The sequence below is a fragment of the Denticeps clupeoides genome, unplaced genomic scaffold, assembly GCF_900700375.1.
Source record: "Denticeps clupeoides unplaced genomic scaffold, fDenClu1.1, whole genome shotgun sequence".
Taxonomy (NCBI): domain Eukaryota; kingdom Metazoa; phylum Chordata; class Actinopteri; order Clupeiformes; family Denticipitidae; genus Denticeps; species Denticeps clupeoides.
Genome location: NW_021629889.1, coordinates 1 through 23,871, shown reverse-complemented (window position 1 = coordinate 23,871; position 23,871 = coordinate 1). Strand labels below are relative to the sequence as shown.

Sequence of the window (23,871 nt, the reverse complement as noted above, 5' to 3'; positions counted from 1 at the left end):
TCCTGTAAAGTTAATTGATAATATAATAAAATTAACAATAAAACACACAAAAGAATCACCATATAGACAACTATCACATATTTCAGGTTTGTATGTGCAGTCACTGTATCCTGTAAAGTTAATTGATAATATAATAAAATTAACAATAAAACACACAAAAGCATCACCATATAGACAACTATCACATATTTCAGGTTTTGTTTTTTGTTTGTTTGTTTTTTACAAATACAAAAATTCCAAGTAAGTAAAATGTTCAGTTAAAAGAAGAATTGTAGAAAAATGCATTTGTACGAAAACATTTCAATATTCAACCAATAAACTGTTCAAGACTGACTTTACTGGTCCCAATGACATATATGATTCCTGCGCCGTTTCTTCCTATACTGAATATGTCTTCTAGGGCTGTAATCTTCTTCCCTGAAGTGGAAGGACAAAGAGGCATTAGTTACTAATGTAGAGTAGAAATGCAAAGGCAGCATTAATCCACACTATTGGCTCTATGACAATTTTTTGAGACTCCCTACTTCCCATTGGAAACGTTTGGAAATGTTTCTATTACTACATGAAGGTGCAGTAGCCTAGTAAAATACACTACACACACATGCACAGTTTTACATATAGAAACACACAAACAAGAGGGCATCTGTAAGACACTGCCCTGTACAGTGAATAAGTGTAGCCAACCCTGGTCCTTGAGGGCCACGGTCCTCCTGCTCATTTTCCAACCATCACTGCACTTACAGCTTCTGAATGCCTGGATCAGGTGTGTTCAGTCAATCAGTGGGTAGAATAGTTGTAAAACTAGCAGGATAGTGGCCCTGGAGGATCAAGGTTGTCTATCCCTGCTGTAGAGTATTTTATTTCTGCAAAGTTTAAATAAATATAAATTAACAGTCTCACCTGATATCAATTGTTCTGCCAGTCATACTCGATAAAGCCTCTGATAAACGATGCCACGTGTGGATTGAGGGATTCATTTTTTCGTTGCACCATCCTGCCAGTCCTTCTGCTCAGCTGGACCTTGGAAGAACACTTGCTTTGCTCAGGATTTATCCTGACAATAAATCTGTAAATTCATAAGATGCCATATATTACCCCAGGAGAAAAAACTTACAAAGATTTGGTCCAATATAGTGATATTTGCTGATCCATGTGAGGGTAATAAATTATTGAAGTTTGGTACATTAACCTCTCACACTTGTAATTTTGTGAATACTTTGTGCTACTTCCGATTCTCTAATATACCATAGAATGCAGAACTATTTTCTACTTTGTTTCACTACTCAGCAGCTGTCCGGACCCATATTCAACATATAGGGGAAATATATTGGCAGTGCTAAAGCAGAAAATTGTTCCACCAGAGTGTTGAGGACAAATGTTGGTTTCAGATATCCTTCACAGCAAATTTGTAGCTTTGTAGTGCATCTCAAAATGTATCTGTATTTATCCATACATTTTCCAGTGTCTCCTTAAACATCACAGAAGAGCTGGAGCCATTTCTAGCTGTCATTGGGAAAGAGGCAGGGTACACCCTGGACAAGTTGGCGATTACAAAGATGACATACAGATGCATACAAACATTCACGCTCACACCTATGGGCAATTTAATTTCAAGAATGTTAGAGCAATACACTCCAGTAAAGCTCTTGTTCTCACAACAGGAAAGGAACAGATCTGTTGATGTATTACACTAATGGATCAGCAAGTACCAATATATGGGTAAAAATATAAAAATAACAAATTGGTTATTTATAATATAACTGAGGATTGTCCCTGCAAAGAAATATCATTCTTTGCATTTGAAAGACATACTGATTACAGTATGTAGTTGAACTGACTGTTTGGCTGGTGTTTGCTACAGATTCATATCCTGAAAAAAAAGTATGTGACAGACTTAAACATGTAAAGCCAAAATCAATAATGTGTCAAAATGTATTCACTAGTTGGAAATGACACTCCTGTGTCCTCAGGTTAGATGATCGAAGTCCAAAAATGCAGCGTCTTACCTGTTGCAGTGTCCTGTGTCGCCTAGGTCGGTTTCCGTTGACAATACCAACGGTTGCTAGCGAAGAAGAAAACAATTGTCAAGCTAATTAGCTGTAGCTAGCTAACAGACCAAGAAGCAACACTACAGGCATAAGTGCACACAATTGCAAGTAAACATCTATCATGTGATGCTTCCCCTGAACCAGACTTACGAGACCAGATAGCACATAATAATGTATAATTATTTTGGAGCTCAGAAGATATGCGGCGTCTTACCTGTTGCAGTGTCCTGTGTCGCCTAGGTCGGTTACCGTTGACAATACCAACGGTCGCTAGCAAAGGAGAAGACGAATGTCAAGCTAATTAGCTGTAGCTAGCTAAAAGACCGACAAGCAATACTTGAAAAAATTAACATTTAGCTAAATTAGTGCTAGTGTGCCGGAGTTAAATGGTTACACTAGATTTATAAATGTATTTCTTCTTTTTTTGTGTCTTTTATTTTCTTATTTTCTAAAGACTTTTATTTTGTTTACCTGTATTCTGATGTGGGTAAGGGAATTATAATGATAATCCGGGTGTTTGTTTAATTGTAGAATGTTAAAATGTGTTAATGTTTCTGGTTATGTCAAATATGTTTCTGTATTTTTGTTTGTTCAATTTATGATTATTATAAAAAGTTATGTGGGTTCTAAAACTTTGATCACCCCCGAAAAGTGGTTGGATGCGGCCGTGCCCGTGGGTTAGTGGGTTGGAGACCCGGTTTAGTCCTCTTAGACACATGGCATGAGCTGTGAGAGAGAGAGGTGCAGAGAGACGCGAGTTGTGACGCGATGTTCTGGCGTGACCTTGCTTTTATACAGAATACACTTTGCACGAAAAATTTCTTGGGTGTCAGCTCGTCAATTACGGTTCAAGAAAAGAAATAAAAAAATTACACAACGCAGAAGAAGGACCACTACACTAGGTTAAGCTAATACACGTACTGTAGCAAAAAACATTGAGTTGATTTACCTTTCTGAAGTCAAAGGACGAGGATCTTCTTTCATGAAAATAATGCGAAGCTGGCCATCAGTACTTCATTTCTTAATATTGAGGATGTAAAATTAAAAACGCTGGGTCATCCTCTGGCTTCATGAAATATATCCTAGAAATATGATTTCTGTGTTCCGAATAACTGAAAGATGAGAAATATGAAAATTCCCGCTCAAAATTATTGTATTATGATATACCGCAATATGGTTTTACTGTAAAACAACAGCCGCCCAGGAATTTAAACCATGATGCTTTGCAAATCTACAGCAACATGCTGTATACAGGTTCTACAGTACGGATTTGTTCATTATACAGTAATAATGCTGTGAAAACTACAGAAATGTGTTACAGTGTCATGTGTCTCGTGTGTCTTCACCGTTTATTTACCGTGCGTTAACTAAACTTCGGCATGAACGTCAATCTTGTGTTTCGGTCGCTAATAAAAGTTTTCATGTGAACGTCAGTCTTCGTCCTCGTCCTCCTGCGGCGTGGGGTCCGCCTCCTCGGTCACCTCCGGCCCGCCGGGGAAGTCGCGCTGGGGGTCGGGGGGCAGCGCCGGCGAGAAGGCCGCGTCGCTCTTCACGCCCCAGCCGATGTAAACGTTCTCGAACTTCCTGCGGGGAGACCGGGACGCGGTGATGACGGGCGACGCCCCCGGCCGGCGGCGGCGGGTCTTACCTTCCGCGGGCGTAGGCGTGGGCTCCCGGCCACAGGTTGGAGCGGACGTAGGCCACGGCGAAGCGGGGGACGAGGGCGGAGGACAGCCGGGAGCTCCACGGTGGCAGCCGGTCGATTTCTACACCAAACGCAGAAACGTGGCGCGTTACCGTGGTTACGGAGGAGGAGGCGGACCGGCGGCATCTCGCACGCTCACCTGCGTCTTCAGACAGCGGGGTGAAGAGGGCGGGTCCTTCCTCCCGTTCCGGCTCCTCCTCTTCATCTTCATCAGGTTCCGCCGCCGGTTTCTCCGCCGGGTTCACCCACACGCAGCGGCCCTGGACGAACCGCAGTATCAGCGGCGGGTTCTAGAAGGTCCGAGGTGACGGTTAAATACGAAGGACGGACCTGAGTCAGGATGTGCGGGACGTGGTGGACCCAGGAGCGCCTTCCCTTCTCTGTCCTGGCGTCCATCATCTGTCTGTTTCTTCTTCTTTTTTCCCGCGTCGTCACTCATCATCTCGTCATCTGACCTCAGGCGCTAATCTCGCGAGAACTGCCACCTTCAGTACCTGTAGTAGCTACTGCAGGCGGCACTTATCGCGACATTAGCGACACAACTCAGATTATTTTTTTTAAATAACGCAGATTAAAATACGGGAGATTTACGGGAAAATACTAATACGGGAGGACGGCGGGAAAGAACGGGCCAAAACGGGATACTTGACAGGTATGCCCTGGGGACACAGTCAGGGTTAAGCGTCCCGCTCAGGGACACGATGGTAGTAAGTGGGGTTTGAACCTGGAACTTTGTGCTCTTCCGGTTCAGACGCGAGCGTGTCAGCCAAGTGTAAAACACACCAATAATAATGATTAAAAAGTGAAAGTGGCAGTAATTTGATTTGGGACAAATAGCGTTGACAGCACCTTGTGTGTGTGGAGTTTACATGTTCTTCTGTCTCGGTGTGGGTTTCCTCCTGATTCACTGTCCAGAGAGGCACTTTTTTTCAGCAAGAACAAGAGCCCAGAATTAATGTGATTGGCTGATATAGTTTTTTTCAGCCAATCACAATGTTTCTGAGCTCTTGTTCTGTAGCGTAATCAGCTGAGTGAAACCAGCCAATCACAATGTTCTTAAGATCTTGTTCCTCCATCTGATTGGCTGAAAAAAAAGTGACATCATCAGCTTCGCTCTATTTAAGAGGTGAGCCGTGAAGAGCTTAATCATTTCAGATTTACGAGAGTTCAGTATAGAGGTAGAGAAATGAAGGCGTGGAAGGCGTGGAAGAAGTTTGTTAGGTGGACCAAGCGTCGCTTCTTCAAGAAGGACGTTTCCGTTGAGCCCAAAATGATCGATCTGAAATCAGCTCAGATGGGTCAGGTTGAGGTGTTCGGGGAACAGCTCGGCACACTCGAGGCGGTGATGGAGACATTCCTGGAAAGGGATCCCGGTCATCGTAAAGAAGTGGAGGAGATGTTCATGGCCTCTAATAACAATCTGGAGATGGCTATTCGTGACACGACACAGAACAGCCTGGCTTGGCGTGAAGAGCTGAGGCAAATTGCCATCCAGGAGGCTGAGAATGAAGTAAAAGAAAGACTGAGAGAAGAACAAGATCTGGAACGGCTGCAATGTGAGGAGCTTGAAGCACAGCTGAACGTGGAGAGACACAACAGAGAAGAAGCAGAAAGGCGTTTCTGTAACGTGAGAGAAACTGGAAAGCAGATGGAGATGGAGACACAGCTCCATACGCAGCTGGGGAGCATGCAGGCTCTTTATGAAGAGACACTGCAGAACGAGAAGAAGGAGCAGGAAACGCTGAGAAGTCAAATGACAGATGAGCAGAGCAGGAGAGAGAAAGCTGAAAAAGAGCTTGAAGCAAAAAGAGAAAGCAGGAAAGAGGCAGAGAGGCTTCTCCTGGAGACAGAGACAAAGTTCCGTCATCAGCTGGAGAGCAAAGACAGTCTCCACGAGGAGACGTTCCAGCAAATGAAAAAGGAACTTGAGATGATGACAGCCGAACGTGACCATGAGCACAGAGCACGAGAAGAACTTGAAAAAGTGTTCCTTGAAGAAACATCTACCAGGAACGAACTGGAAAAACGTTTCCAGGACTTAAACAATACAAGCAAGAGGCAGGAGATTGAGGAAACCCTGAAGGTCCTCCTCAGAAGGGAAAAGGAACTGTGTGGGCAACTCGTGCAGACCGCGTACATGAGAGCAGCACTGGAGCATCTTCGAGAAGCTTCACAAGGAGACGTGGAGAAAAGAAAACAGTACAAGAACCAGGCTGTCCAGGTTGATCTGGGAGGCTGGTGAACAGGACGCAGCTATGCGGACATCGCAAAGGCGAGCGTAACATGAGCGTTATTACAAAATGCAAATAAAGAATCTATATAGAAAAGATGAATGAAATCTCCTTTGACTTTCTTGAGCTTCACACGTCCAAAACACAAGACAAACATTAAAAACCATGTTGTATAGTTCACCATGTACTATATTTCACTTGGATTATATACAACTATATTATTTTACGTGTTCCGTAACAACACATTTACATTCAGTAGTGACGGGACAGTCCCCCTGGGGACAGAGGGACACGATGGGGTTTGAACCTGGAACTTGGTGCTCTTCTGGTTCAGACGCGAGTGTGTTGGCCAAGTGTAAAACACACCAATAATAATGATTAAAAAGTGAAAGTGACAGTAAACAAGAATCTACCATGTACCATCCGACCTCTACAACTCATACAGGACGCAGCAGCACGACTGATGTTCAACCTTCCCAAGTTCTCCACACCGCCCCTCTGCTACGTTCCCTCCACCGGCTCCCAGTAGCTGCACGCATCAGGTTCTAAATACTGATGCTGGCCTACAAAGCCAAACATGGAGTAGCACCATCCTACCTCACAGCCCTTATTACACCTCGCACTGCACCTCGTATACTCCGAGCCTCCAGTACTTCTTTAGAGAATATTTAGATGAACTTGTAACCTTCTTCTTGTCAAACTTGTGTACAGAATCTACAACAGAATGAATAAAAAGATTGTATTCATAGTTGGGGGTCCTAGTGAACCGGAATTGATCTCTTCATCAATGGTAACTTGAAAGCACGTTGTAAGTCGCTCTGCCAAATGCCAGAAATGTTGTGGAAGTGGAGCACGTTGATTAATCGGACTGACCGTTACTGACCTGTTGCCATGGAGACCATTGGTCGAAAAATTTGCATCCACTCATTGGATTCATTATCCAATTTATTCCCTTTAACTTGCATGATATTACACCATTCGACGTGGACGGGAAAAGTCTCTGTATTTTAAATAGCTTTTAAAAGTAACAAATTGAAAATAGTTTTAAATATGCATCATGGCAAGCCCTATTAGTGACTAATCACTTTTAATCGATTGAGTCCGAACAAAAACATTTATTGACATGTGCAAATTGACGTTTCTGAGACTTTCATTGTTCAATCTAATGCCAGAGAAAATTTAAGTTTAAAGACGTTATTGTCATTGCACAATCATACTTAGTACTACAGCACGACGAAATTGAGGTCCTGTACAGCAGTCCCAGTGCAAGATAAGATAAGATAAACCTTTATTAGTCCCACAAGTGGGAAATTGCACTTGTCACGGCAGAAAGTGACAGAAGCAGAAGGTAATAGCATCACAAAAAAATAACATAAATATGTATCTGTATAAGTAGCGATTAAAATATACTTTATGTCAAAAATGATTGATGACATATCAGCATAAGGAAAAAGCGCATGATTTATGATTCTACCTTCTCCCCTTCTCCACCGGACACCCAGCGCGTAATTTATGACCTCCTTCCCTCTCCCCTCTCTCACCCTTGGACACCCAGTGCATCCTCTCACAGTCTTAGATGTCATATAATCACTTAGACAAGCTTTTAAAAAAACAGATGTCATATCACTTGTTTACAAACTATGGCTGTTGTGGGAGAGGTCATTTTAAAACAGAAACCTTATTTTTAAGTGTATGGTTTTACTCAACCTACTGTTTCAGTGTTTAACACGTTTAAACACAATACTTACACAAACTTATTTTAAAAATACAAACGCATACGCTATTCATATACTGACTGAATATGGTAGAATCCCATTTTGTATGTAGGAAGCATCACAGCACCTTCTCGCCCCACTCTATCGCTCTCTCCCTTGTGTCACATTACAGATGTCATATACACTTAGACTAACTTTTAAAACAGATGTCTTATCACTTGTTTACAACTATGGCCATTGCTAATGGCTTATGACCCCATTTCTCCCAAAGCCATCCCTTTCCCCACCGCACTTCCCTTCCCGGTTTCATCTCACATTCTTCCCCGACACCTTGCAGAGTCTCATATTGACACACACACACACACACACACACACTTAGACTATTTTTAAAACCATATTTTAATGATATATGGTTTAAAAGGATTTCTAGTTAAAGAAAAACAAGTTTAAACACAATACTTATTTTAAATATACAACACATTCAGTCGTTTTTCCAAAAGATACATCACACAATGGTATGTAAGAGGCATCACATCACTGGCACGCGCACACACCCACACAACAGACTTTTTCTTTTCCTTGTTAAAATAAAACTAATCGTCACGCTGTTTTATGAACAAGCCAGAGGTATTTCATTTATGGTTTTCAGATGATATGACACACAAAACGTTAATAAACTCTCATTTTTATTTAGTTGAACCATACACAGACTTTTGTTTATCAAACTGATATATTTATGAACATGACTTTTTTTTTTCAAGATTCTTTTCAGAAAATAAAATTCTACATTTATTAACAATGTTAATTTCCTCTGAAACCATCCCAGCTTGTGACCGCTCCTCATTGGCAGTAACAAGATCTTCACCACCCAGCAGATAACCAACTACTATTTAGTGCTCGCTTGAAACTGATGTTTGCAAAAATGACCACTGTTGGTGGTTTACGAACCCCTCATATCAATGACACAGACCCACAGTTCACACACCCTTAGACTATCTTTTAAAACAGAAACCTTGTTTTTCACTCAAGGATTTACTCAACCTATTGTTTCAGTGTTAAACACATACTAAACACAATACTAATTTTAATACAACGCAAACACTGTTAATATACTTACTGAATATGGTATCCCATCAGTCATTTCCCAAAAGATACATCACATAATGGTATGTAGGAAGCATCACACCATTGACACAGGACATAAGCTGTTCACACACACACACACACACACACAAAAAGACTTTTCCATGCCAAAATAAAACTAATCATAATGCTGATTTATGAACAAACCTTTCTCCAAAGGTGTCTCATCTATGGTTTTCAGATGATATGCCGCACAAAAATGCTAACAAACTATCATTTCTATTTAATGAACCTCACACAGACTTCTGTTTATCAAACTGATATATTTATGAACATTGAAAAAACTTTTCAACATTCTTTTTAATCATGTTTTTCCACTATGGATTATGTAATGATAATATTGAAAATATATACCTACACACTTTCTAACCACTTTTTAATATAGTTCACATCAGACATATATATATATTTTAGACATGGTTTTTAATATTATTATCAAGTAACTTCAAATAAATTTCTCATGTTAACAATTTCATATTTTCTGAAATCGTATCAAGGGGTGCGATTTTTAGGGAGGGGGCATGCAACTTTAGGGCTATAATATCAAAGAATTTAAAGTTTCATTTATTTGTATATTTTTTCTACAGTATATTTGTATTTTTTTTATCCTTCTGATGTTGAAGTGCTTCATTGTTCGCAGATTTTCTATCTGTATGATTGATTCTCGCTGGTCATATTATTAGGTAGACCTCGTTAGTACTCGGGTGGACCACCTTATGCCTTTAGAACAACCTTATTCTTCATGGCATAGCCTCAAAAAGGTGTGGAAATATTCCTCAGATATATTGGTCCATACAGACATGATAGCATCATGTAGCTGCGGCAGATTTGTCTGCTGGTTGTCTATGATATCCGAAGCCAATATCCAAAGGTGTTCTGTTTGGATTGAGACCTGGTGAATGTAGAGTACAGCGAACTCAATGTCATGTTCAAGTAACTAGTCTGAGATAGTTTGAGCTTTGTGACTTGGTGTATTATGCTGTATTTAAGTAGCCATCAAAAAAAAAAAGGGGGGGGGGGTACACTGTGGTAATAAGGGAATGGACATGTCAGCAGCAATACTAATTTATGTGTACATCTATGGTATTTATCAGACAGCCTTATCCAGAGTGACTTACAATCGGTAGTTACATGGACAGCCCCCCCCCCCTGAGAGACCAACACCAGCCTGAACCACTAGATCCAGGGTTGGATGCATCCATGCTTACATGTTGATTACACCACATTTTGACCCTACCAACAGAATGTTAAATTGTTTTGATAATTCTCCAGTCTTCAGTTTTCTAATTAATAAAGTAGAATAAAAAAAAAATTAAATATACTTTTTGGCATTTACTGTATATATTACTCTTCCATAAATAACTTAAAAATACTAAAGATCCTTCAATACAAATCAGTTATTTTAAACTTGATGTGACAATGACAACATTTACAAGAACCCTCTAAGGTGTCAGTGCTGAACTGTTTGGTTGAAAGCACGTTGTAAGTCGCTCTGGATAAGGACGTCTGCCAAATGCTGTAAAGGTAAATGTAAATGTAAAAAACTTAAATCCCCCCAAAAAATCCAATAATTGGCTAACAATTGGCATAAACATATGAGGTGCTGCTTTTCTAATGCTTGCAAAAAAACAAACACTAAGTTTACTAAATAATGAGGTCTTATCAGGTCTTATCAGTGAACAATACCGAGATAATTATTATAAAAATTATTATAAAAATGCATGAATTAATTATTCCTCGCACTCATACTGTATTTGGAGAAAATTGAATGTTTTGTGGTAACGTTTGGCACTGTTACGCGCACTATTGCGCACACTTGTGCTTGCTCTGGTACGGCCAGATGGTCGTCCTGGTGGCAGCGCTGATCAGACATCCGTGTATACATTTATTTTAGCAAAGTAACTGTATTCTGATTATCACTCATTTAAACGGTACATGCATTCCGTCACTCCCCAACACTGTCCACATACATTGGTTGTTCTGACATTTTGAGTCTGCCCTTTATCCTGTGACATCAACAAGGCTTTTTGTCTACACAACTGTTGCTAACCGGATCTTTTCTCTTTTTCAGACCTGGTAAACCCTACATATGGTTGTGCATGACAGTAGATCACCAGTTTCTAAAAACTCCAACTGTGTCTCGTCCAAAACCACTTAAATATTCTTTTACCCCCATTCTAATGACCAGTTTGGACTTCAGAAAATTGTTTTCACCACGTCTAGATGCCTAAATGCAAATCTGATATAATCTGGATCTCGGAAGCTAAGAAGGCTTGGGCCTGGTTAGTACTTGGATGGGAGACCTCCTGGGAATACCAGGTTCTGTAAGCTTTAACTGTTGAAAAACTTTTTAAAATGAAGTTTTTTTGCATCGCTTTGTTAGTTTTTTTCTAAAGTAAGTTAAGAGGTATTTTCAATCTGTGATATGTTTTCAAGCCTAGGTTGTTTAAAGTCCAAGATTTTCAAGCAGAGATTGCTTACGGCCATACCAGCCCAAGAACGCCCGGTCTCGTCTGATCTCGGAAGCTAAGAAAGCTTGGGCCTGGTTAGTACTTGGATGGGAGACCTCCTGGGAATACTAGGTGCTGTAAGCTTTAACTGTTGAAAAACTTTTTTAAAATGAAGTTTTTTGCATCGCTTTGTTAGTTTTTTTCTAAAGTAAGTTAAGAGGTATTTTCACTCTGTGATATGTTTTCAAGCCTAGGTTGTTTAAAGTCCAATATTTTCAAGCAGAGATTACTTACGGCCATACCAGCCCAAGAACGCCTGGTCTCGTCTGATCTCGGAAGCTAAGAAGGCTTGGGCCTGATTAGTACTTGGATGGGAGACCTCCTGGGAATACCAGCTTCTGTAAGCTTTAACTGTTGAAAAACTTTTTAAAATGAAGTTTTTTTGCATCACTTTGTTAGTTTTTTTCTAAAGTAAGTTAAGAGGTATTTTCACTCTGTGATATGTTTTCAAGCCTAGGTTGTTTAAAGTCCAAGATTTTCAAGCAGAGATTGCTTACGGCCATACCAGCCCAAGAACGCCCGGTCTCGTCTGATCTCGGAAGCTAAGAAGGCTTGGGCCTGGTTAGAACTTGGATGGGAGACCTCCTGGGAATACCAGGTGCTGTAAGCTTTAAGTGTTGAAAAACATTTTAAAATGAAGTTTTTTTGCATCGCTTTGTTAGTTTTTTTCTAAAGTAAGTTAAGAGGTATTTTCACTCTGTGATATGTTTACAAGCCTAGGTTGTTTAAAGTCCAAGATTTTCAAGCAGAGATTTCTTACAGCCATACCAGCCCAAGAACGCCCGGTCTCGTCTGATCTCGGAAGCTAAGAAGGCTTGGGCCTGGTTAGTACTTGGATGGGAGACCTCCTGGGAATACCAGGTTCTGTAAGCTTTAACTGTTGAAAAACTTTTTAAAATGAATTTTTTTTGCATCGCTTTGTTAGTTTTTTTCTAAAGTAAGTTAAGAGGTATTTTCACTCTGTGATATGTTTTCAAGCCTAGGTTGTTTAAAGTCCAAGATTTTCAAGCAGAGATTGCTTACGGCTATACCAGCCCAAGAACGCCCGGTCTCGTCTGATCTCGGAAGCTAAGAAGGCTTGGGCCTGGTTAGTACTTGGATGGTAGACCTCCTGAGAATACCAGGTTCTGTAAGCTTTAACTGTTGAAAAACTTTTTAAAATGAAGTTTTTTTTCATCGCTTTGTTAGTTTTTTTCTAAAGTAAGTTAAGACGTATTTTCACTCTGTGATATGTTTTCAAGCCTAGGTTGTTTAAAGTCCAAGATTTTCAAGCAGAGATTGCTTACGGCCATACCAGCCCAAGAACGCCCGGTCTCGTCTGATATCGGAATTAAGAAGGCTTGGGCCTGGTTAGTACTTGGATGGGAGACCTCCTGGGAATACCAGGTTCTGTAAGCTTTAACTGTTGAAAAACTTTTAAAATGAAGTTTTTTTGCATCGCTTTGTTAGTTTTTTTCTAAAGTAAGTTAAGAGGTATTTTCACTCTGTGATATGTTTTCAAGCCTAGGTTGTTTAAAGTCCAAGATTTTCAAGCAGAGATTGCTTACGGCCATACCAGCCCAAGAACGCCCGGACTTGTCTGATCTCGGAAGCTAAGAAGGCTTGGGCCTGGTTAGTACTTGGATGGGAGACCTCCTGGGAATACCAGGTTCTGTAATCTTTAACTGTTGAAAACTTTTTAAAATGAAGTTTTTTTGCATCGCTTTGTTAGTTTTTTTCTAAAGTAAGTTAAGAGGTATTTTCACTCTGTGATATGTTTTCAAGCCTAGGTTGTTTAAAGTCCAAGATTTTCAAGCAGAGATTGCTTACGGCCATACCAGCCCAAGAATGCCCTGGTCTCGTCTGATCTCGGAAGCTAAGAAGGCTTGGGCCTGGTCAGTACTTGGATGGGAGACCTCCTGGGAATACCAGGTTGCTGTAAGCTTTAACTGTTGAAAAACTTTTTAAAATGAAGTTTTTTTGCATCGCTTTGTTAATTTTTTTCTAAAGTAAGTTAAGAGGTATTTTCACTCTGTGATATGTTTTCAAGCCTAGGTTGTTTAAAGTCCAAGATTTTCAAGCAGAGATTGCTTACGGCCATACCAGCCCAAGAACGCCTGGTTTCGTCTGATCTCGGAAGCTAAGAAGGCTTGGGCCTTGTTAGTACTTGGATGGGAGACCTCCTGGGAATACCAGGTTCTGTAAGCTTTAACTGTTGAAAAACTTTTTAAAATGAAGTTTTTTTGCATCGCTTTGTTAGTTTTTTTCTAAAGTAAGTTAAGAGGTATTTTCACTCCGTGATATGTTTTCAAGCCTAGGTTGTTTAAAGTCCAAGATTTTCAAGGCGATATTGCTTACGGCCATACCAGCCCAAGAACGCCCGGTATCGTCTGATCTCGGAAGCTAAGAAGGCTTGGGCCTGGTTAGTACTTGGATGGGAGACCTCCTGGGAATACCAGGTTCTGTAAGCTTTAACTGTTGAAAAACTTTTTAAAATGAAGTTTTTTGCATCGCTTTGTTAGTTTTTTTCTAAAGTAAGTTAAGAGGTATTTTCACTCTGTGATATGTTTTCAAGCCTAGGTTGTTTAAAGTCCAAGATTTTCAAGCAGAGATTACTTACGGCCATACCAGCCCAGGAACGCCTGGTCTCGTCTGATCTCGGAAGCTAAGAAGGCTTGGGCCTGGTTAGTACTTGGATGGGAGACCTCCTGGGAATACCAGGTGCTGTAAGCTTTAACTGTTGAAAAACTTTTTAAAATGAAGTTTTTTTGCATCGCTTTGTTAGTTTTTTTCTAATGTAAGTTAAGAGGTATTTTCACTCTGTGATATGTTTTCAAGCCTAGGTTGTTTAAAGTCCAAGATTTTCAAGCAGAGATTGCTTACGGCCATACCAGCCCAAGAACGCCCGGTCTCGTCTGATCTCGGAAGCTAAGAAGGCTTGGGCCTGGTTAGAACTTGGATGGGAGACCTCCTGGGAATACCAGGTGCTGTAAGCTTTAAGTGTTGAAAAACATTTTAAAAATGAAGTTTTTTTTGCATCGCTTTGTTAGTTTTTTTCTAAAGTAAGTTAAGAGGTATTTTCACTCTGTGATATGTTTACAAGCCTAGGTTGTTTAAAGTCCAAGATTTTCAAGCAGAGATTGCTTACAGCCATACCAGCCCAAGAACGCCCGGTATCGTCTGATCTCGGAAGCTAAGAAGGCTTGGGCCTGGTTAGTACTTGGATGGGAGACCTCCTGGGAATACCAGGTTCTGTAAGCTTTAACTGTTGAAAAACTTTTTAAAATGAAGTTTTTTGCATCGCTTTGTTAGTTTTTTTCTAAAGTAAGTTAAGAGGTATTTTCACTCTGTGATATGTTTTCAAGCCTAGGTTGTTTAAAGTCCAAGATTTTCAAGCAGAGATTACTTACGGCCATACCAGCCCAGGAACGCCTGGTCTCGTCTGATCTCGGAAGCTAAGAAGGCTTGGGCCTGGTTAGTACTTGGATGGGAGACCTCCTGGGAATACCAGGTGCTGTAAGCTTTAACTGTTGAAAAACTTTTTAAAATGAAGTTTTTTTGCATCGCTTTGTTAGTTTTTTTCTAAAGTAAGTTAAGAGGTATTTTCACTCTGTGATATGTTTTCAAGCCTAGGTTGTTTAAAGTCCAAGATTTTCAAGCAGAGATTGCTTACGGCCATACCAGCCCAAGAACGCCCGGTCTCGTCTGATCTCGGAAGCTAAGAAGGCTTGGGCCTGGTTAGAACTTGGATGGGAGACCTCCTGGGAATACCAGGTGCTGTAAGCTTTAAGTGTTGAAAAACATTTTAAAATGAAGTTTTTTTGCATCGCTTTGTTAGTTTTTTTCTAAAGTAAGTTAAGAGGTATTTTCACTCTGTGATATGTTTACAAGCCTAGGTTGTTTAAAGTCCAAGATTTTCAAGCAGAGATTGCTTACAGCCATACCAGCCCAAGAACGCCCGGTCTCGTCTGATCTCGGAAGCTAAGAAGGCTTGGGCCTGGTTAGTACTTGGATGGGAGACCTCCTGGGAATACCAGGTTCTGTAAGCTTTAACTGTTGAAAAACTTTTAAAAATGAAGTTTTTTTGCATCACTTTCTTAGTTTTTTTTCTAAAGTAAGTTAAGAGGTATTTTCACTCTGTGATATGTTTTCAAGCCTAGGTTGTTTAAAGTCCAAGAATTTCAAGCAGAAATTGCTTACGGCCATACCAGCCCAAGAATGCCCGGTCTCGTCTGATCTCGGAAGCTAAGAAGCCTTGGGCCTGGTTAATACTTGGATGGGAGACCTCCTGGGAATACCAGTTGCTGTAAGCTTTAACTGTTGAAGAACTTTTTAAAATGAAGTTTTTTTGCATCGCTTTGTTAGTTTTTTTCTAAAGTAAGTTAAGAGGTATTTTCACTCTGTGATATGTTTTCAAGCCTAGGTTGTTTAAAGTCCAAGATTTTCAAGCAGAGATTGCTTACGGCCTATACCAGCCCAAGAACGCCCGGTCTCGTCTGATCTCGGAAGCTAAGAAGGCTTGGGCCTGGTTAGTGCTTGGATGGGAGACCTCCTGAGAATACCAGGTTCTGTAAGCTTTAACTGTTGAAAAACTTTTAAAATGAAGTTTTTTTTCATCGCTTTGTTAGTTTTTTTTCTAAAGTAAGTTAAGACGTATTTTCACTCTGTGATATGTTTTCAAGCCTAGGTTGTTTAAAGTCCAAGATTTTCAAGCAGAGATTGCTTACGGCCATACCAGCCCAAGAACGCCCGGACTTGTCTGATCTCGGAAGCTAAGAAGGCTTGGGCCTGGTTAGTACTTGGATGGGAGACCTCCTGGGAATACCAGGTTCTGTAATCTTTAACTGTTGAAAACTTTTTAAAATGAAGTTTTTTTGCATCGCTTTGTTAGTTTTTTTCTAAAGTAAGTTAAGAGGTATTTTCACTCTGTGATATGTTTTCAAGCCTAGGTTGTTTAAAGTCCAAGATTTTCAAGCAGAGATTGCTTACGGCCATACCAGCCCAAGAACGCCCGGTATCGTCTGATCTCGGAAGCTAAGAAGGCTTGGGCCTGGTTAGTACTTGGATGGGAGACCTCCTGGGAATACCAGGTGCTGTAAGCTTTAACTGTTGAAAAACTTTTAAAATGAAGTTTTTTTGCATCGCTTTGTTAGTTTTTTTCTAAAGTAAGTTAAGAGGTATTTTCACTCTGTGATATGTTTTCAAGCCTAGGTTGTTTAAAGTCCAAGATTTTCAAGCAGAGATTGCTTACGGCCATACCAGCCCAAGAACGCCCGGTCTCGTCTGATCTCGGAAGCTAAGAAGGCTTGGGCCTGGTTAGTACTTGGATGGGAGACCTCCTGAGGAATACCAGGTTCTGTAAGCTTTAACTGTTGAAAAACTTTTTAAAATGAAGTTTTTTTTCATCGCTTTGTTAGTTTTTTTCTAAAGTAAGTTAAGACGTATTTTCACTCTGTGATATGTTTTCAAGCCTAGGTTGTTTAAAGTCCAAGATTTTCAAGCAGAGATTGCTTACGGCCATACCAGCCCAAGAACGCCCGGTCTCGTCTGATATCGGAAGCTAAGAAGGCTTGGGCCTGGTTAGTACTTGGATGGGAGACCTCCTGGGAATACCAGGTTCTGTAAGCTTTAACTGTTGAAAAACTTTTAAAATGAAGTTTTTTTGCATCGCTTTGTTAGTTTTTTCTAAAGTAAGTTAAGAGGTATTTTCACTCTGTGATATGTTTTCAAGCCTAGGTTGTTTAAAGTCCAAGATTTTCAAGCAGAGATTGCTTACGGCCATACCAGCCCAAGAACGCCCGGACTCGTCTGATCTCGGAAGCTAAGAAGGCTTGGGCCTGGTTAGTACTTGGATGGGAGACCTCCTGGGAATACCAGGTTCTGTAATCTTTAACTGTTGAAAACTTTTTAAAATGAAGTTTTTTTGCATCGCTTTTGTTAGTTTTTTTCTAAAGTAAGTTAAGAGGTATTTTCACTCTGTGATATGTTTTCAAGCCTAGGTTGTTAAAGTCCAAGATTTTCAAGCAGAGATTGCTTACGGCCATACCAGCCCAAGAACGCCCGGTATCGTCTGATCTCGGAAGCTAAGAAGGCTTGGGCCTGGTTAGTACTTGGATGGGAGACCTCCTGGGAATACCAGGTGCTGTAAGCTTTAACTGTTGAAAAACTTTTTAAAATGAAGTTTTTTTGCATCGCTTTGTTAGTTTTTTTCTAAAGTAAGTTAAGAGGTATTTTCACTCTGTGATATGTTTTCAAGCCTAGGTTGTTTAAAGTCCAAGATTTTCAAGCAGATATTGCTTATGGCCATACCAGCCCAAGAACGCCCGGTCTCGTCTGATCTCGGAAGCTAAGAAGGCTTGGGCCTGGTTAGTACTTGGATGGGAGACCTCCTGGGAATACCAGGTTCTGTAAGCTTTAACTGTTGAAAAACTTTTTAAAATGAAGTTTTTTGCATCGCTTTGTTAGTTTTTTTCTAAAGTAAGTTAAGAGGTATTTTCACTCTGTGATATGTTTTCAAGCCTAGGTTGTTTAAAGTCCAAGATTTTCAAGCAGAGATTGCTTACGGCCATACCAGCCCAAGAACGCCTGGTCTCGTCTGATCTCGGAAGCTAAGAAGGCTTGGGCCTGGTCAGTACTTGGATGGGAGACCTCATGGGAATACCAGGTTCTGTAAGCTTTAAACTGTTGAAAAACTTTTAAAAATGAAGTTTTTTTGCATCGCTTTCTTAGTTTTTTTCTAAAGTAAGTTAAGAGGTATTTTCACTCTGTGATATGATTTCAAGCCTAGGTTGTTTAAAGTCCAAGATTTTCAAGCAGAAATTGCTTACGGCCATACCAGCCCAAGAATGCCCGGTCTCGTCTGATCTCTGAAGCTAAGAAGGCTTGGGCCTGGTTAATACTTGGATGGGAGACCTCCTGGGAATACCAGTTGCTGTAAGCTTTAACTGTTGAAAAACTTTTTAAAATGAAGTTTTTTTGCATCGCTTTGTTAATTTTTTTCTAAAGTAAGTTAAGAGGTATTTTCACTCTGTGATATGTTTTCAAGCCTAGGTTGTTTAAAGTCCAAGATTTTCAAGCAGAGATTGCTTACGGCCATACCAGCCCAAGAACGCCCGGTCTCGTCTGATCTCGGAAGCTATGAATGCTTGGGCCTGATTAGTACTTGGATGGGAGACCTCCTGAGAATACCAGGTTCTGTAAGCTTTAACTGTTGAAAAACTTTTTAAAATGAAGTTTTTTTGCATCGCTTTGTTAGTTTTTTTCTAAAGTAAGTTAAGAGGTATTTTCACTCTGTGATATGTTTTCAAGCCTAGTTTGTTTAAAGTCCAAGATTTTCAAGCAGAAACTGCTTACGGCCATACCAGCCCAAGAATGCCCGGTCTCGTCTGATCTCTGAAGCTAAGAAGGCTTGGGCCTGGTTAATACTTGGATGGGAGACCTCCTGGGAATACCAGTTGCTGTAAGCTTTAACTGTTGAAAAACTTTTTAAAATGAAGTTTTTTTTGCATCGCTTTGTTAATTTTTTTCTAAAGTAAGTTAAGAGGTATTTTCACTCTGTGATATGTTTTCAAGCCTAGGTTGTTTAAAGTCCAAGATTTTCAAGCAGAGATTGCTTACGGCCATACCAGCCCAAGAACGCCAGGTTTCGTCTGATCTCGGAAGCTAAGAAGGCTTGGGCCTTGTTAGTACTTGGATGGGAGACCTCCTGGGAATACCAGGTTCTGTAAGCTTTAACTGTTGAAAAACTTTTTAAAATGAAGTTTTTTTGCATCGCTTTGTTAGTTTTTTTCTAAAGTAAGTTAAGAGGTATTTTCAATCTGTGATATGTTTTCAAGCCTAGGTTGTTTAAAGTCCAAGATTTTCAAGCAGAGATTGCTTACGGCCATACCAGCCCAAGAACGCCCGGTCTCGTCTGATCTCGGAATTAAGAAGGCTTGGGCCTGGTTAGTACTTGGATGGGAGACCTCCTGGGAATACCAGGTTCTGTAAGCTTTAACTGTTGAAAAACTTTTTAAAATGAAGTTTTTTTGCATCGCTTTGTTAGTTTTTTTCTAAAGTAAGTTAAGAGGTATTTTCACTCTGTGATATGTTTTCAAGCCTAGGTTGTTTAAAGTCCAAGATTTTCAAGCAGAGATTGCTTACAGCCATACCAGCCCAAGAACGCCCGGTCTCGTCTGATATCGGAATTAAGAAGGCTTGGGCCTGGTTAGTACTTGAATGGGAGACCTCCTGGGAATACCAGGTTCTGTAAGCTTTAACTGTTGAAAAACCTTTTAAAATGAGTTTTTTTTGCATCGCTTTGTTAGTTTTTTTCTAAAGTAAGTTAAGAGGTATTTTCACTCTGTGATATGTTTCAAGCCTAGGTTGTTTAAAGTCCAAGATTTTCAAGGCGATATTGCTTACGGCCATACCAGCCCAAGAACGCCCGGTATCGTCTGATCTCGGAAGCTAAGAAGGCTTGGGCCTGGTTAGTACTTGGATGGGAGACCTCCTGGGAATACCAGGTTCTGTAAGCTTTAACTGTTGAAAAACTTTTTAAAATGAAGTTTTTTGCATCGCTTTGTTAGTTTTTTTCTAAAGTAAGTTAAGAGGTATTTTCACTCTGTGATATGTTTTCAAGCCTAGGTTGTTTAAAGTCCAAGATTTTCAAGCAGAGATTACTTACGGCCATACCAGCCCAGGAACGCCTGGTCTCGTCTGATCTCGGAAGCTAAGAAGGCTTGGGCCTGGTTAGTACTTGGATGGGAGACCTCCTGGGAATACCAGGTGCTGTAAGCTTTAACTGTTGAAAAACTTTTAAAATGAAGTTTTTTTGCATCGCTTTGTTAGTTTTTTTCTAAAGTAAGTGAAGAGGTATTTTCACTCTGTGATATGTTTTCAAGCCTAGGTTGTTTAAAGTCCAAGATTTTCAAGCAGAGATTGCTTACGGCCATACCAGCCCAAGAACGCCCGGTCTCGTCTGATCTCGGAAGCTAAGAAGGCTTGGGCCTGGTTAGAACTTGGATGGGAGACCTCCTGGGAATACCAGGTGCTGTAAGCTTTAAGTGTTGAAAAACATTTTTAAAATGAAGTTTTTTTTGCATCGCTTTGTTAGTTTTTTTCTAAAGTAAGTTAAGAGGTATTTTCACTCTGTGATATGTTTACAAGCCTAGGTTGTTTAAAGTCCAAGATTTTCAAGCAGAGATTGCTTACGGCCATACCAGCCCAAGAACGCCCGGTCTCGTCTGATATCGGAATTAAGAAGGCTTGGGCCTGGTTAGTACTTGGATGGGAGACCTCCTGGGAATACCAGGTTCTGTAAGCTTTAACTGTTGAAAAACTTTTTAAAATGAAGTTTTTTTGCATCGCTTTGTTAGTTTTTTTCTAAAGTAAGTTAAGAGGTATTTTCACTCTGTGATATGTTTTTCAAGCCTAGGTTGTTTAAAGTCCAAGATTTTCAAGCAGAGATTGCTTACGGCCATACCAGCCCCAAGAACGCCCGGACTTGTCTGATCTCGGAAGCTAAGAAGGCTTGGGCCTGGTTAGTACTTGGATGGGAGACCTCCTGGGAATACCAGGTTCTGTAATCTTTAACTGTTGAAAACTTTTTAAAATGAAGTTTTTTTTGCATCGCTTTGTTAGTTTTTTTCTAAAGTAAGTTAAGAGGTATTTTCACTCTGTGATATGTTTTCAAGCCTAGGTTGTTTAAAGTCCAAGATTTTCAAGCAGAGATTGCTTACGGGCCATACCAGCCCAAGAACGCCCGGTCTCGTCTGATCTCGGAAGCTAAGAAGGCTTGGGCCTGGTTAGTACTTGGATGGGAGACCTCCTGGGAATACCAGGTGCTGTAAGCTTTAACTGTTGAAAAACTTTTTAAAATGAAGTTTTTTTTGCATCGCTTTGTTAGTTTTTTTCTAAAGTAAGTTAAGAGGTATTTTCACTCTGTGATATGTTTTCAAGCCTAGGTTGTTTAAAGTCCAAGATTTTCAAGCAGAGATTGCTTATGGCCATACCAGCCCAAGAACGCCCGGTCTCGTCTGATCTCGGAAGCTAAGAAGGCTTGGGCCTGGTTAGTACTTGGATGGGAGACCTCCTGGGAATACCAGGTTCTGTAAGCTTTAAACTGTTGAAAAACTTTTTAAAATGAAGTTTTTTTTGCATCGCTTTGTTAGTTTTTTTCTAAAGTAAGTTAAGAGGTATTTTCACTCTGTGATATGTTTTCAAGCCTAGGTTGTTTAAAGTCCAAGATTTCAAGCAGAGATTGCCTACGGCCATACCAGCCCAGAACGCCCGGTCTCGTCTGATCTCGAAGCTAAGAAGGCTTGGGCCTGGTTAGTACTTGGATGGGAGACCTCCTGGGAATACCAGGTTCTGTAAGCTTTAACTGTTGAAAAACTTTTTAAAATGAAGTTTTTTTGCATCGCTTAGTTAGTTTTTTTCTAAAGTAAGTTAAGAGGTTTTTTTCACTCTGTGATATGTTTTCAAGCCTAGGTTGTTTAAAGTCCAAGATTTTCAAGCAGAGTTGCTTACGGCCATACCAGCCCAAGAACGCCCGGTCTCGTCTGATCTCGGAAGCTAAGAAGGCTTGGGCCTGGTTAGTACTTGGATGGGAGACCTCCTGGGAATACCAGGTTCTGTAAGCTTTAACTGTTGAAAAAACTTTTAAAATGAAGTTTTTTTGCATCGCTTTCTTAGTTTTTTTCTAAGTAAGTTAAAAGGTATTTCACCTCTGTGATATGTTTTCAAGCCTAGGTAGTTTAAAGTCCAAGATTTTCAAGCAGAAATGGCTTACGGCCATACCAGCCCAAGAACGCCCGGTCTCGTTGATCTCGGAAGCTAAGAAGGCCTTGGGCCTGGTTAAGTACTTGGATGGGAGACCTCCTGGGAATACCAGTGCTGTAAGCTTTAACTGTTGAAGAACTGTTTAAAATGAAGTTTTTTTTGCATCGCTTTGTTAGTTTTTTTCTAAAGTAAGTTAAGTAGGTATTTTCACTCTGTGATATGTTTTCAAGCCTAGGTTGATTAAAGTCCAAGATTTTCAAGCAGAGATTGCTTACGGCCATACCAGCCCAAGAACGCCGGTCTCGTCTGATCTCGGAAGGAGCTAAGAAAGCTTGGGCCTGGTTAGTACTTGGATGGGAGACCTCCTGGGAATACCAGGTTCTGTAAGCTTTAACTGTTGAAAAACTTTTTAAAATGAAGTTTTTTTGCATCGCTTTGTTAGTTTTTTTCTAAAGTAAGTTAAGAGGTAATTTCACTCTGTGATATGTTTTCAAGCCTAGGTTGTTTTTAAAGTCCAAGATTTCAAGCAGAGATTGCTTACGGCCATACCAGCACCAAGAACGCCCGGTCTCGTCTGATCTCGGAAGCTAAGAAGGCTTGGGCCTGGTTAGTACTTGGATGGGAGACCTCCTGGGAATACCAGGTTCTGTAAGCTTTAACTGTTGAAAAACTTTTTAAAATGAAGTTTTTTTGCATCGCTTTGTTAGTTTTTTTCTAAAGTAAGTTAAGAGGTATTTCACTCTGTGATATGGTTTCCAAGCCTAGGTTGTTTAAAAGTCCAAGATTTTCAAGCAGAGATTGCTTACGGCCATACCAGCCCAAGAACGCCCGGTCTCGTCTGATCTCGGAAGCTAAGAAGGCTTGGGCCTGGTTAGTACTTGGATGGGAGACCTCCTGGGAATACCAGGTGCTGTAAGCTTTAACTGTTGAAAAACTTTTTAAAATGAAGTTTTTTTGCATCGCTTTGTTAGTTTTTTTCTAAAGTAAGTTAAGAGGTATTTTCACTCTGTGATATGTTTTCAAGCCTAGGTTGTTTAAAGTCCAAGATTTTCAAGCAGAGATTGCTTACGGCCATACCAGCCCAAGAACGCCCGGACTTGTCTGATATCGGAATTAAGAAGGCTTGGGCCTGGTTAGTACTTGGATGGGAGACCTCCTGGGAATACCAGGTTCTGTAAGCTTTAAACTGTTGAAAAACTTTTTAAAATGAAGTTTTTTTGCATCGCTTTGTTAGTTTTTTTCTAAAGTAAGTTAAGAGGTATTTTCACTCTGTGATATGTTTTCAAGCCTAGGTTGTTTAAAGTCCAAGATTTTCAAGCAGAGATTGCTTACGGCCATACCAGCCCAAGAACGCCCGGTCTCGTCTGATCTCGGAAGCTAAGAAGGCTTGGGCCTGCTTAGTACTTGGATGGGAGACCTCCTGGGAATACCAGGTTCTGTAAGCTTTAACTGTTGAAAAACTTTTAAAATGAAGTTTTTTTGCATCGCTTTGTTAGTTTTTTCTAAAGTAAGTTAAGAGGTATTTTCACTCTGTGATATGTTTTCAAGCCTAGGTTGTTTAAAGTCCAAGATTTTCAAGCAGAGATTGCTTACGGCCATACCAGCCCAAGAACGCCCGGTCTCGTCTGATCTCGGAAGCTAAGAAGGCTTGGGCCTGGTTAGTACTTGGATGGGAGACCTCCTGGGAATACCAGGTTCTGTAAGCTTTAACTGTTGAAAAAACTTTTAAAATGAAGTTTTTTTGCATCGCTTTGTTAGTTTTTTCTAAAGTAAGTTAAG

The 23,871-nt window shown here is 40.4% G+C and overlaps 1 long non-coding RNA gene, 23 other non-coding genes and 25 pseudogenes across 27 annotated transcripts; 48 read left to right on the top strand and 1 right to left on the bottom strand.

Moving 5' to 3' along the window:
• Nucleotides 1-213: 213 nt before the first annotated feature.
• On the bottom strand, nt 214-4,143 carry LOC114776669 (uncharacterized). Of its 4 annotated transcripts, none has more exons than XR_003745635.1 (8): nt 3,893-4,143; nt 3,697-3,814; nt 2,998-3,632; nt 2,691-2,774; nt 2,263-2,318; nt 2,007-2,062; nt 901-1,066; nt 214-417 (listed from the first exon to the last, which is right to left on the bottom strand). It is a non-coding gene; the product is annotated as an uncharacterized LOC114776669 (long non-coding RNA). The 4 variants fall into 4 exon arrangements; XR_003745634.1 differs by lacking the exon at nt 2,691-2,774 and having other exon boundaries at nt 2,998-3,160; nt 3,406-3,632; XR_003745633.1 differs by lacking the exon at nt 2,691-2,774.
• Nucleotides 4,144-11,317: 7,174 nt separating this feature from the next.
• LOC114776678 (5S ribosomal RNA) lies at nt 11,318-11,436 on the top strand. The gene has a single exon (XR_003745644.1). It is a non-coding gene; the product is annotated as a 5S ribosomal RNA (ribosomal RNA).
• Nucleotides 11,437-11,580: 144 nt separating this feature from the next.
• LOC114776710 (uncharacterized) lies at nt 11,581-11,699 on the top strand (annotated as a pseudogene).
• A 144-nt stretch (nt 11,700-11,843) lies between these two features.
• On the top strand, nt 11,844-11,962 carry LOC114776683 (5S ribosomal RNA). The gene has a single exon (XR_003745649.1). It is a non-coding gene; the product is annotated as a 5S ribosomal RNA (ribosomal RNA).
• A 144-nt stretch (nt 11,963-12,106) lies between these two features.
• On the top strand, nt 12,107-12,225 carry LOC114776684 (5S ribosomal RNA). Its single transcript, XR_003745650.1, has one exon. It is a non-coding gene; the product is annotated as a 5S ribosomal RNA (ribosomal RNA).
• Nucleotides 12,226-12,369: 144 nt separating this feature from the next.
• Nucleotides 12,370-12,488, top strand: LOC114776689 (5S ribosomal RNA). Its single transcript, XR_003745655.1, has one exon. It is a non-coding gene; the product is annotated as a 5S ribosomal RNA (ribosomal RNA).
• Nucleotides 12,489-12,632: 144 nt separating this feature from the next.
• On the top strand, nt 12,633-12,750 carry LOC114776713 (uncharacterized; annotated as a pseudogene).
• Nucleotides 12,751-12,893: 143 nt separating this feature from the next.
• LOC114776700 (uncharacterized) lies at nt 12,894-13,012 on the top strand (annotated as a pseudogene).
• A 143-nt stretch (nt 13,013-13,155) lies between these two features.
• Nucleotides 13,156-13,276, top strand: LOC114776696 (uncharacterized; annotated as a pseudogene).
• A 144-nt stretch (nt 13,277-13,420) lies between these two features.
• Nucleotides 13,421-13,539, top strand: LOC114776702 (uncharacterized; annotated as a pseudogene).
• Nucleotides 13,540-13,683: 144 nt separating this feature from the next.
• On the top strand, nt 13,684-13,802 carry LOC114776694 (uncharacterized; annotated as a pseudogene).
• A 143-nt stretch (nt 13,803-13,945) lies between these two features.
• Nucleotides 13,946-14,064, top strand: LOC114776672 (5S ribosomal RNA). The gene has a single exon (XR_003745638.1). It is a non-coding gene; the product is annotated as a 5S ribosomal RNA (ribosomal RNA).
• A 144-nt stretch (nt 14,065-14,208) lies between these two features.
• Nucleotides 14,209-14,327, top strand: LOC114776682 (5S ribosomal RNA). Its single transcript, XR_003745648.1, has one exon. It is a non-coding gene; the product is annotated as a 5S ribosomal RNA (ribosomal RNA).
• A 146-nt stretch (nt 14,328-14,473) lies between these two features.
• Nucleotides 14,474-14,592, top strand: LOC114776697 (uncharacterized; annotated as a pseudogene).
• Nucleotides 14,593-14,735: 143 nt separating this feature from the next.
• On the top strand, nt 14,736-14,854 carry LOC114776671 (5S ribosomal RNA). Its single transcript, XR_003745637.1, has one exon. It is a non-coding gene; the product is annotated as a 5S ribosomal RNA (ribosomal RNA).
• Nucleotides 14,855-14,998: 144 nt separating this feature from the next.
• LOC114776680 (5S ribosomal RNA) lies at nt 14,999-15,117 on the top strand. The gene has a single exon (XR_003745646.1). It is a non-coding gene; the product is annotated as a 5S ribosomal RNA (ribosomal RNA).
• Nucleotides 15,118-15,261: 144 nt separating this feature from the next.
• LOC114776704 (5S ribosomal RNA) lies at nt 15,262-15,380 on the top strand. The gene has a single exon (XR_003745657.1). It is a non-coding gene; the product is annotated as a 5S ribosomal RNA (ribosomal RNA).
• Nucleotides 15,381-15,525: 145 nt separating this feature from the next.
• LOC114776703 (uncharacterized) lies at nt 15,526-15,644 on the top strand (annotated as a pseudogene).
• Nucleotides 15,645-15,788: 144 nt separating this feature from the next.
• Nucleotides 15,789-15,908, top strand: LOC114776707 (uncharacterized; annotated as a pseudogene).
• Nucleotides 15,909-16,052: 144 nt separating this feature from the next.
• LOC114776699 (uncharacterized) lies at nt 16,053-16,171 on the top strand (annotated as a pseudogene).
• Nucleotides 16,172-16,314: 143 nt separating this feature from the next.
• LOC114776677 (5S ribosomal RNA) lies at nt 16,315-16,433 on the top strand. Its single transcript, XR_003745643.1, has one exon. It is a non-coding gene; the product is annotated as a 5S ribosomal RNA (ribosomal RNA).
• A 143-nt stretch (nt 16,434-16,576) lies between these two features.
• Nucleotides 16,577-16,696, top strand: LOC114776695 (uncharacterized; annotated as a pseudogene).
• Nucleotides 16,697-16,840: 144 nt separating this feature from the next.
• Nucleotides 16,841-16,959, top strand: LOC114776686 (5S ribosomal RNA). The gene has a single exon (XR_003745652.1). It is a non-coding gene; the product is annotated as a 5S ribosomal RNA (ribosomal RNA).
• A 142-nt stretch (nt 16,960-17,101) lies between these two features.
• On the top strand, nt 17,102-17,220 carry LOC114776688 (5S ribosomal RNA). The gene has a single exon (XR_003745654.1). It is a non-coding gene; the product is annotated as a 5S ribosomal RNA (ribosomal RNA).
• Nucleotides 17,221-17,363: 143 nt separating this feature from the next.
• LOC114776676 (5S ribosomal RNA) lies at nt 17,364-17,482 on the top strand. The gene has a single exon (XR_003745642.1). It is a non-coding gene; the product is annotated as a 5S ribosomal RNA (ribosomal RNA).
• A 144-nt stretch (nt 17,483-17,626) lies between these two features.
• LOC114776675 (5S ribosomal RNA) lies at nt 17,627-17,745 on the top strand. Its single transcript, XR_003745641.1, has one exon. It is a non-coding gene; the product is annotated as a 5S ribosomal RNA (ribosomal RNA).
• A 143-nt stretch (nt 17,746-17,888) lies between these two features.
• Nucleotides 17,889-18,007, top strand: LOC114776687 (5S ribosomal RNA). Its single transcript, XR_003745653.1, has one exon. It is a non-coding gene; the product is annotated as a 5S ribosomal RNA (ribosomal RNA).
• Nucleotides 18,008-18,152: 145 nt separating this feature from the next.
• On the top strand, nt 18,153-18,271 carry LOC114776706 (uncharacterized; annotated as a pseudogene).
• Nucleotides 18,272-18,415: 144 nt separating this feature from the next.
• Nucleotides 18,416-18,534, top strand: LOC114776701 (uncharacterized; annotated as a pseudogene).
• A 144-nt stretch (nt 18,535-18,678) lies between these two features.
• LOC114776705 (uncharacterized) lies at nt 18,679-18,797 on the top strand (annotated as a pseudogene).
• Nucleotides 18,798-18,942: 145 nt separating this feature from the next.
• On the top strand, nt 18,943-19,061 carry LOC114776709 (uncharacterized; annotated as a pseudogene).
• A 144-nt stretch (nt 19,062-19,205) lies between these two features.
• LOC114776698 (uncharacterized) lies at nt 19,206-19,323 on the top strand (annotated as a pseudogene).
• A 144-nt stretch (nt 19,324-19,467) lies between these two features.
• Nucleotides 19,468-19,585, top strand: LOC114776714 (uncharacterized; annotated as a pseudogene).
• Nucleotides 19,586-19,728: 143 nt separating this feature from the next.
• Nucleotides 19,729-19,847, top strand: LOC114776691 (uncharacterized; annotated as a pseudogene).
• A 143-nt stretch (nt 19,848-19,990) lies between these two features.
• On the top strand, nt 19,991-20,109 carry LOC114776716 (5S ribosomal RNA). Its single transcript, XR_003745658.1, has one exon. It is a non-coding gene; the product is annotated as a 5S ribosomal RNA (ribosomal RNA).
• A 143-nt stretch (nt 20,110-20,252) lies between these two features.
• LOC114776679 (5S ribosomal RNA) lies at nt 20,253-20,371 on the top strand. Its single transcript, XR_003745645.1, has one exon. It is a non-coding gene; the product is annotated as a 5S ribosomal RNA (ribosomal RNA).
• A 146-nt stretch (nt 20,372-20,517) lies between these two features.
• Nucleotides 20,518-20,635, top strand: LOC114776712 (uncharacterized; annotated as a pseudogene).
• Nucleotides 20,636-20,780: 145 nt separating this feature from the next.
• LOC114776711 (uncharacterized) lies at nt 20,781-20,900 on the top strand (annotated as a pseudogene).
• Nucleotides 20,901-21,044: 144 nt separating this feature from the next.
• Nucleotides 21,045-21,164, top strand: LOC114776673 (5S ribosomal RNA). The gene has a single exon (XR_003745639.1). It is a non-coding gene; the product is annotated as a 5S ribosomal RNA (ribosomal RNA).
• A 145-nt stretch (nt 21,165-21,309) lies between these two features.
• Nucleotides 21,310-21,428, top strand: LOC114776674 (5S ribosomal RNA). The gene has a single exon (XR_003745640.1). It is a non-coding gene; the product is annotated as a 5S ribosomal RNA (ribosomal RNA).
• Nucleotides 21,429-21,573: 145 nt separating this feature from the next.
• On the top strand, nt 21,574-21,690 carry LOC114776715 (uncharacterized; annotated as a pseudogene).
• A 144-nt stretch (nt 21,691-21,834) lies between these two features.
• LOC114776693 (5S ribosomal RNA) lies at nt 21,835-21,953 on the top strand. The gene has a single exon (XR_003745656.1). It is a non-coding gene; the product is annotated as a 5S ribosomal RNA (ribosomal RNA).
• A 143-nt stretch (nt 21,954-22,096) lies between these two features.
• LOC114776717 (uncharacterized) lies at nt 22,097-22,215 on the top strand (annotated as a pseudogene).
• Nucleotides 22,216-22,361: 146 nt separating this feature from the next.
• LOC114776718 (uncharacterized) lies at nt 22,362-22,482 on the top strand (annotated as a pseudogene).
• Nucleotides 22,483-22,627: 145 nt separating this feature from the next.
• LOC114776690 (uncharacterized) lies at nt 22,628-22,747 on the top strand (annotated as a pseudogene).
• Nucleotides 22,748-22,892: 145 nt separating this feature from the next.
• LOC114776670 (5S ribosomal RNA) lies at nt 22,893-23,011 on the top strand. The gene has a single exon (XR_003745636.1). It is a non-coding gene; the product is annotated as a 5S ribosomal RNA (ribosomal RNA).
• Nucleotides 23,012-23,155: 144 nt separating this feature from the next.
• On the top strand, nt 23,156-23,273 carry LOC114776719 (uncharacterized; annotated as a pseudogene).
• A 145-nt stretch (nt 23,274-23,418) lies between these two features.
• On the top strand, nt 23,419-23,537 carry LOC114776685 (5S ribosomal RNA). The gene has a single exon (XR_003745651.1). It is a non-coding gene; the product is annotated as a 5S ribosomal RNA (ribosomal RNA).
• A 142-nt stretch (nt 23,538-23,679) lies between these two features.
• Nucleotides 23,680-23,798, top strand: LOC114776681 (5S ribosomal RNA). Its single transcript, XR_003745647.1, has one exon. It is a non-coding gene; the product is annotated as a 5S ribosomal RNA (ribosomal RNA).
• Nucleotides 23,799-23,871: the final 73 nt, after the last annotated feature.